Genomic DNA, 7,789 nt, shown 5'->3' on the forward strand with positions numbered 1-7,789 from the left:
CGCACACACACTTCATTCTCAAGCTTGGAGAAATGAAATCTTCAGTGAGAATTTCCCTTGGACTCTTGAATAGTAGTCAGTGTGTCCAAGGGGTCCATTAAATTGAGACCTAACCTTTCCTTTCATTGAAGAGAGCTCTGTTGCTCAGAATCCTCTAATGAGCAGTCACATAGGGTCTTCTCACTACATGTAATGACTCTGAATGTACCCAGGAGATAGTACATAACCATTCTCCAGCTGAGAGTCCCATGGACTTTGCCTATAGCAAAGACATTGTTCCTCTCCTGGGGCTCCGTAGTTACTCTCCCAGTGTGGAAAGCTGACCTTGAGATCTCTAGGTGAGCTCATTTCTCCTGTGAATTTTACATTTCCAAAGTAGCCATAGGCCTAGCACAGGGCCTTGAAAGCTGAACTTTCTTTCTTTGGGGACTGCCTTGGTTTTGCCTTTGAAGTGGAAACCCGGGAGTGGTTATCTGCCAGGCAAGATGAGCACTCCCAGGGCTTTCCCAGGAGGCCAGTCCTAACAAAGGAGAGATCAGACCTCTGAGTGTACTTTTGCATCCACCCACACACAGTGGAGAAGAGAATAATCAGGGCTGTTTCCACAGAGTGCTCCAAGAGTGAATCCAATCAAACTAAAAGAGAGTCAAAGAGAAAAAAAAAAATGAAATAGCTTCAAAAGAGAACCCACAGCTGTAGACTTGCCTGTCAATCAGCAGGAGCCACAAGCCAATCAGAGGTGAAGTAAAAAAAGAAAGAGAAGTCTCAAAGAAAATGCATTTGAATCAGTTGCATTCCCTGGGAGTAGAGTGAAGAAGAGAAAACTAGCCAATTGGCCCAGGCTGCTGAAGAAGGCCAGTAATCAACTGGTACCTCTATGTGCCTATCTAAATAATAGGGCTGCTGAGCTTTTTCATAGTTCATTATTTCACAAATGTAACTAAGATATTACATGTGTGACCTTGTGGTAGGGACATTAAGCTTAGTTATTTATTTGAGTATCCCCCCCCAGTTGGTATAGGAACATATTTTCCCATCTAAAACAGGTAGTTAGGTAACCATATTTCTAACTATAAGGAGGTTTTATGCACATTTCAAAAAAAGAAAAAGAAAAATCCAGAAACCCCAATAGATTTTGCAAACAATGCTAGACAATGTTGTGTAGTCTGTGTTCAAATAATTGGGTTCATTTGGAGCAAAAGGAATGGGTGACTTGTTTCAGCCTTATGCAATTTCTGTAAGGAGTTCATGAGAGAGTATTTCAAAGTATTTCATAGAGGTCATAAGTTAGCATTGCTATAATTGCTGCTGCTTTCGTGAGGATTCCCTTATAAGCCCCTGTCTCCTTGAGCATTTTATGTGAGAATCAAAATCAGAAGAGAATGAAGAAGATTAATATGATCCCCCCACATTCACAGCCCTGTGAGAGGCTGTGATCGCCCTGACCTACCACTGTCTTATATGTCACTTTCCTTTTGATCTTTTGAGGGTTTTCTTTTTTTTTTTCTGAAATGGAATCCTGATGAAATTTGCACATTCATATGGTGAGAATAGTGACCACCTGGTTGCAGCATCACTTGTGAGAGGAGATAGTGGGAAGGGCACTTACCAAAAGACTAGGGGTCTGAATAGTACTTCAAGAAGTTGCTGCCTGGCCATAGTGAATGGAGTGTACTATGTTGGGGTGGTTCTGATGCTTTGATTGGGAATGTGTGTGTGTGTGTGTGTGTGTGTGTGTGTGTGTGTGTGTGTGTGAGAGAGAGAGAGAGAGAGAGAGAGAGAGAGAGAGAGAGAGAGAGAGAGAACACAGAAGGTTCTGTCCCCCAGTTGGTTCTTGATCATCAATAAAGATGCTAGCGACCAATGAACTGGGCAGAATAGGCAGGACTTCTATTTTTCCCACAGGGAGGCTAGGCAGACTCAAGAGAGGAGAAAATAATTCTCCATGCTTCTAAGGGAGAAAGAGCCAACAACCATGTGAGATCTAAGGTAGAGTGGCCATTAACCTGGGGTGGCAGATGGGAAGTTAGAAACACAACTAAGCTGAGGGCAGATTTATGGTGCTGAGCTAGGACTTAAGGTATCTGAGTAACTAAGCTGAAAGCAGTGTTAGAGGTGCTGAGCTGGGAGTGAAGAGGTCAGGCTAGCTAAGAGAGGCTTAGGAGAGCCTAGTCATTAAGCTAAGGTATATTACAAATAAGTTAATGTGTGCATGTTTTTCATCCATGGGTCCAGGGATGCTCCTGGGCAGGAATTGCAGTATAGTCCACCTGGAGCTTAAGGTGGGATAGTAGGGACTACATGCTACAATATTTCTAGTAGGACATCTTATGTCAGAACCTACCACAAGACACAAGAGTAGGGATGTTGCCAGACAGGTATCCAAATCAGATCCATCCTGTTTATTTTCTGGCATTTCAGTAAGGCTTGAAAACACAGCCTTTAATGGGTACCCACATCCTAAGCTCGAGTGTCTGTGATTGTTGTGTCTATATAAATGTTACTTTAAAAGTTTAACTCAGTGAGAGGTGTTGAAATGGAGCCCCTAGCCTGGACTGAGGGAGACATGAATGTCAGAATTAGAAATGGAACTGACTGATCCAAGAAGAGAGAGAGAGGAGACAGAGACAGAGACAGAGACAGAGACAGACAGACAGTCAGATGGACGGATGGATGGATGGACAGACAGACAGATGGACAGACGGACAGACAGAGAAAACAAAGTTGTCCATTGCCAAGTTAAAAAATGGAAGAAGGAGGGGTGACTGCAGCAGATCTGCAGCCCTCTCTGCCCTTTCCCTTCAAGCAGAGAGCTTGCCTCCAGGGAGTGCTCTAACCCAGGGACTCAGGTGAGATTGCCATTTTCTCTCTGGTGACTTTCTAAGGCTGGACCAGCCAGGAGGCACAGGCCTCACAAGTGGCATGGATGCCAGGACAGGATCCTCTCTACCTCCTTCTACACCTAGGAGTGACGGTGGTGGATCCACAGTCCTCTCTGCCCCTTCCCTAGAAGCAAAGAGCTTGCCTCCAGGGAGTGCTTTAACCCAGGGACTCTGTGAGATCGCCATTTTCTTTCTGGTGACTTTCTAAGTCTGGACCAGCTGGGAGGCACAGGCCTCATAAGAGGAAGGGCAGCCAGGACAGGATGCTTTCTACCTTAGACTACACCTAGGAGGGAAAACAGATCCACAGCCCTCTCCTTTCCTGCAAGTGGAGAGCCTGTCTCCAGGGTATGCTCTGACCTCAGGTCTCAGGAGGGACAAATGATCCACAGCCATCTGTGCCCAGGTTTTACCAGAGGAGACCTGATCTCCCAGAAGTGCTGACACAGGCTTACAGATCCACAGGAGGAACAAGCTCCTGCCAGAGACAGTAAGAACATCAACCACCAGAGATCAACACATGGCGAAAGGCAAACGCAAGAATCTTACCAACAGAAAATAAGACTAATGGGCTTCATCAGAACCTAGTACTCCCACCACAGCAAGTCCTGGATATCCCAAAACACTGGAAAAGCAAGATTTGGATCTAAGATCATATCTCACAAAGGTGATAGAGGAATTTAAGAAGGACATGAATAACTCCCTTAAAGAAGTACAGGAGAACACAGGTAAAGAGGTACAAGCCCTTAAAGAGGAAACACAAAAATTCCTTAAAGAATTACAGGAGAACACGAGTAAACAAGTAGAAACACAAAAATCCCTTAAAGAATTACAGGAAAGCACAAACAAACATGTAAAGGAATTGAATAAAACCATCCAGGACCTAAAAAATGTAAGTAGAAACAGTTAAAAAATCACAGAGAGAGACAACTCTGGAGATAGAAATCTTAGGAAAGAAGTCTGGAACCATAGATGCAAGCATCACCAACAGAATACAAGAGATAGAAGAGAGAATCTAAGGTGAAGAAGATACTATAGAAAACATTGACACAAAATGCAAAAATTTCCTAACCAAAACCATCCAGGAAATCCAGAACACAATGAGAAGACCAAACCTAAGGATAAAAGCTATAGAAGAGAGTGAACACCTCCAACTCAAAGGGCCAGTAAATACCTTCAACAAAATTATAGAAGAAAACTTCCCTAACCTAAAGAAAGAGATGCCCATGAACATACACAAGCCTATAAAACTCCAAATAGACTGGACCAGAAAAGAAATTCCTCCTGCCACATAATAATCAAAACACCAAATGCACAAAACAAAGAAAGAATATTAAAACAGTGAGGGAAGAAGGTCAAGTAACATATAAAGACAGACCTATCAGAATTACACCAGACTTCTCACCAGAGACTATGAAAGTCAGAAGATCCTGGGTTGATGTCATACAGACCCTAAGAGAACACAAATGCCAGCCCAGCCTACTATACCCAGCAAGACTCTCAATTACCATAGTTGGAGAAACCAAGATATTCCATGACAAAACCAAATTTACACATTACACTTCCACAAATCCAGTCCTTCAAAGGGTAATAAATGGAAAACTCCAACACAAGGAAGGGAACTACACCCCTGAAAAAGCAAAAAAGCAATCTTCCAACAAAACTAAAAGAAGATAGCCACATGAACAAAATTCCAACTCTAACAACAAAAATAACAGGAAACAACAATTACTTTTCCTTAATATCTATTAACATCAATGGACTCAATTCCTCAATAAAAAAAATAGACTAACAAATTGGGTACATAAACAGGACCCAACATTTTGTTGCATAAAGGAAACCCAACTCAGTGACAAAGACAGACACGATGTCAGAATAAAAGGCTGGAAAACAATTTTCCAAGCCAATGGTCCCAAGAAAAAAGCTGGAGTAGCCATTCTAATTTTGAATAAAATCGACTTTCAACCTAAAGTGTTCAAAAAAGATAAAGAGGGACACTTTATACTCATCAAAGGTATGATCTACCAAGATGAACTCTCAATTCTGAACCTCTATGCTCCAAATGCAAGGGCATCTACATTCATAAAGAAACTTTACAAAAGCTCAAATCACACATTGCACCGCACACAATAGTGGATGATTTCAACACCCCACTCTCTGCAGTGGACAGATCATGGAAACAGAAACTAACCAAGGACACAGTGAGACTAACAGAAGTTACGAAATAGATGGCTTTAACAGATATCTATAGAACTTTTTATCCTAAAACAAAAAGATATAACTTCTTCTCAGCACCTCATGGTACCTTCTTCAAAATTGACCATTTAGTAGGTCACAAATCAGGCCTCAACAGATACAAGAAGATTGAAATAATTCCTTGCATCCTATCAGATCACCATGGACTAAGGCTGCTCCTCATTAACAACATAAACAATAGAACACCCACATACACACGGAAGCTTAACAACACTCTACTCAGTGATAACTTGATCAAGGAATAAAGAAAGAAAAAAATTAAAGAATTTTTAGAATTTAATGAAAATGAAGCTACAACATAGTCAAACTTTTTTTTGAAAGATTTATTTATTTATATGTAAGTACATTGTAGCTGTCTTCAGACACCCTAGAAGAGGGCATCAGATTTCATTATGGATGGTAGTGAGCCACCATGTGGTTGCTGGGATTTGAACTCAGGACCTTCGGAAGAGCAGTCAGTGCTCTTACCCGCTGAGCCCCAACATTGTCAATCTTACGGGATACAATGAAAGCAGTCCTAAGAGGAAAATGAATAACTTTAAGAGCCTCCAAAAAGAAACTCGAGAGAGTATACACCAGCAATTTGACAGTACATCTGAAAGCTCTAGAACAAAAAGAAACAAATTCACCCAAGAGGAGCCAAAGGCAGGAAATAATCAAACTCAGGGCTGAAATCAACCAAATAGAAACAAAAAGAACTATACAAAGAATCAACCAAACCAGGAGCTGGTTCTTTGAGAAAATCAACAAAATAGGTAAACCCTTAGCCAGACTAACTAGAGGGCACAGAGATAGTATCCTAATTAACAAGATCAGAAATGATAAAGGAGACATAACAACAGACACTGAGGAAATCCAGAAAATCATGAGATCCTACTACAAAAGCCTATACTCAACAAAACTGGAAAACCTGGATGAAATGGACAAATTTCCAGACAGATACCAGGTACCAAAGTTAAATCAAGATCAGATAAATGATCTAAACAGTTCCATATTTGCTAATGAAATAGAAACAGTAATTAATATTCTCTCAACCAAAGAAAGCCCAGGACCAGATGGGTTTAGTGCAGAGTTTCATCAAACCTTCTAAGAAGACCTAATACCAATACTCCTCAAACTATTCCACAAAATAGAAACTGAAGGCACTCTACCCAATTCGTTCTATGAAGCCACAATTACTCTTATACCTAAACCACACAAAGATGTAACAAAGAAAGAAAACTTCAGACCAATTTCCCTTATGAATATCGATTCAAAAATACTCAATAAAATTTATGCAAACCGGAGCAGTGTGAAGAAGCAGCAGCGAGGATGACCCTCGGACAGCCCGAACCCATGCACCACTGTATATCCACGTTCAGTGCTGATTTCTCCTGCCACCGCCATGCCCAAAAGCAAGGCTGAAGGGGATGCTAAAGGAGACAAAGCCAAGGTGAAGGACGAGCCACAGAGAAGATCCACAAGATTGTCTGCTAAACCTGTTCCTCCAAAGCCAGAGGCCAAGCCTAAAAAGGCCCCTGCAAAGAAGGGAGAGAAGGTACACAAGGGGAAGAAGGGGAAAGCCTACGCTGGAAAGGATGCAAATAATCCTGCAGAAAATAGAGATGCCAAAACAGACCAGGCACAGAAAGCTGAAGGTGCTGGAGATGCCAAGTGGCGTGTGTGCATTTTTGATAACTGTGTACTTCTGGTGATTGTACAGTTTGAAACATTATTTTTTATCAAATTTTATAAAAATGCAGAATTTTGTTTTACTTTTTTTAAGCTATATTGTTAGCACACAGAACACCTCATTATTGGGGGGGGGACGAGGAACAAAATATCTCCCAAGCTGGATTGAGGACAGAAAACCTCTTTCCCTGATAAATTTGAAAGGTTCCTGTTGGCTCCCAGGAGAGAGATCCTGGTCTTGACATAGGTGGCCACCAGGCACAAAATGTCTTGTGGTCTGGGAAAACTCTGAATTCATTTTTATATTCTCTTCCCCCTGTGCCATCAACATAGACTTAATTCCCTTAAAACCAGAGACCTGTTGGAACCTGGCCCCCAAAACTGGTTTTCCAGTCTATTGGGTGATGTGGACTTTGCAGTGACTTCATTGAGTGTTCTCAAAAGAGTGCTGGTTCCATTTATAAAAGATTGTGGATCTTCAGATTGATAATTCTGCCATGTTCATTTCCTGAAAGTCAGGGTTGGCTAGTGAAAAGTTGTTAAACAACATCCTTAATTTGAAATGCCCACCCTCACTTTAAGCTGCTTCCCCTTTTCAAAGCATTGAATGGAGACTTCATTAGGTTTTATAGTGGCTTTCTGACTTTGGTAGTCTATAGAAGAAGGGAATTTGGAAGTTCTTGTATATTGTTGATTGTCTGCCCATGTCCTGCCTGAAATACCATGATTGTTTATGAAAAGTATCTTTAATAAAGCTGGTTACAGTTAGGCTTGGAAAAAAATCTTGCAAACTGAATCAAAGAACACATCAAAACGATCATCCACCATGATCAAGTAGGCTTCATCCTAGGGATGCAGGGATAGTTCAATATAAGGAAACCCATCAATGTAAATCATTATATAAACAAACATAAAGAAAAAAACCATATGATCATCTCATTAGATGCTAAGAAAGCATTTGACAAAATCCAACATCCCTT

General features: G+C 41.2%; 1 pseudogene; it reads left to right on the plus strand.

The window, feature by feature from the left end:
* The first annotated feature begins 6,522 nt into the window (after window positions 1-6,522).
* LOC116089459 overlaps window positions 6,523-7,789 on the plus strand; it is a 12,635-nt pseudogene continuing 11,368 nt past the window's right edge.

This window comes from Mastomys coucha, unplaced genomic scaffold (assembly GCF_008632895.1).
Source record: "Mastomys coucha isolate ucsf_1 unplaced genomic scaffold, UCSF_Mcou_1 pScaffold14, whole genome shotgun sequence".
NCBI lineage: Eukaryota > Metazoa > Chordata > Mammalia > Rodentia > Muridae > Mastomys > Mastomys coucha.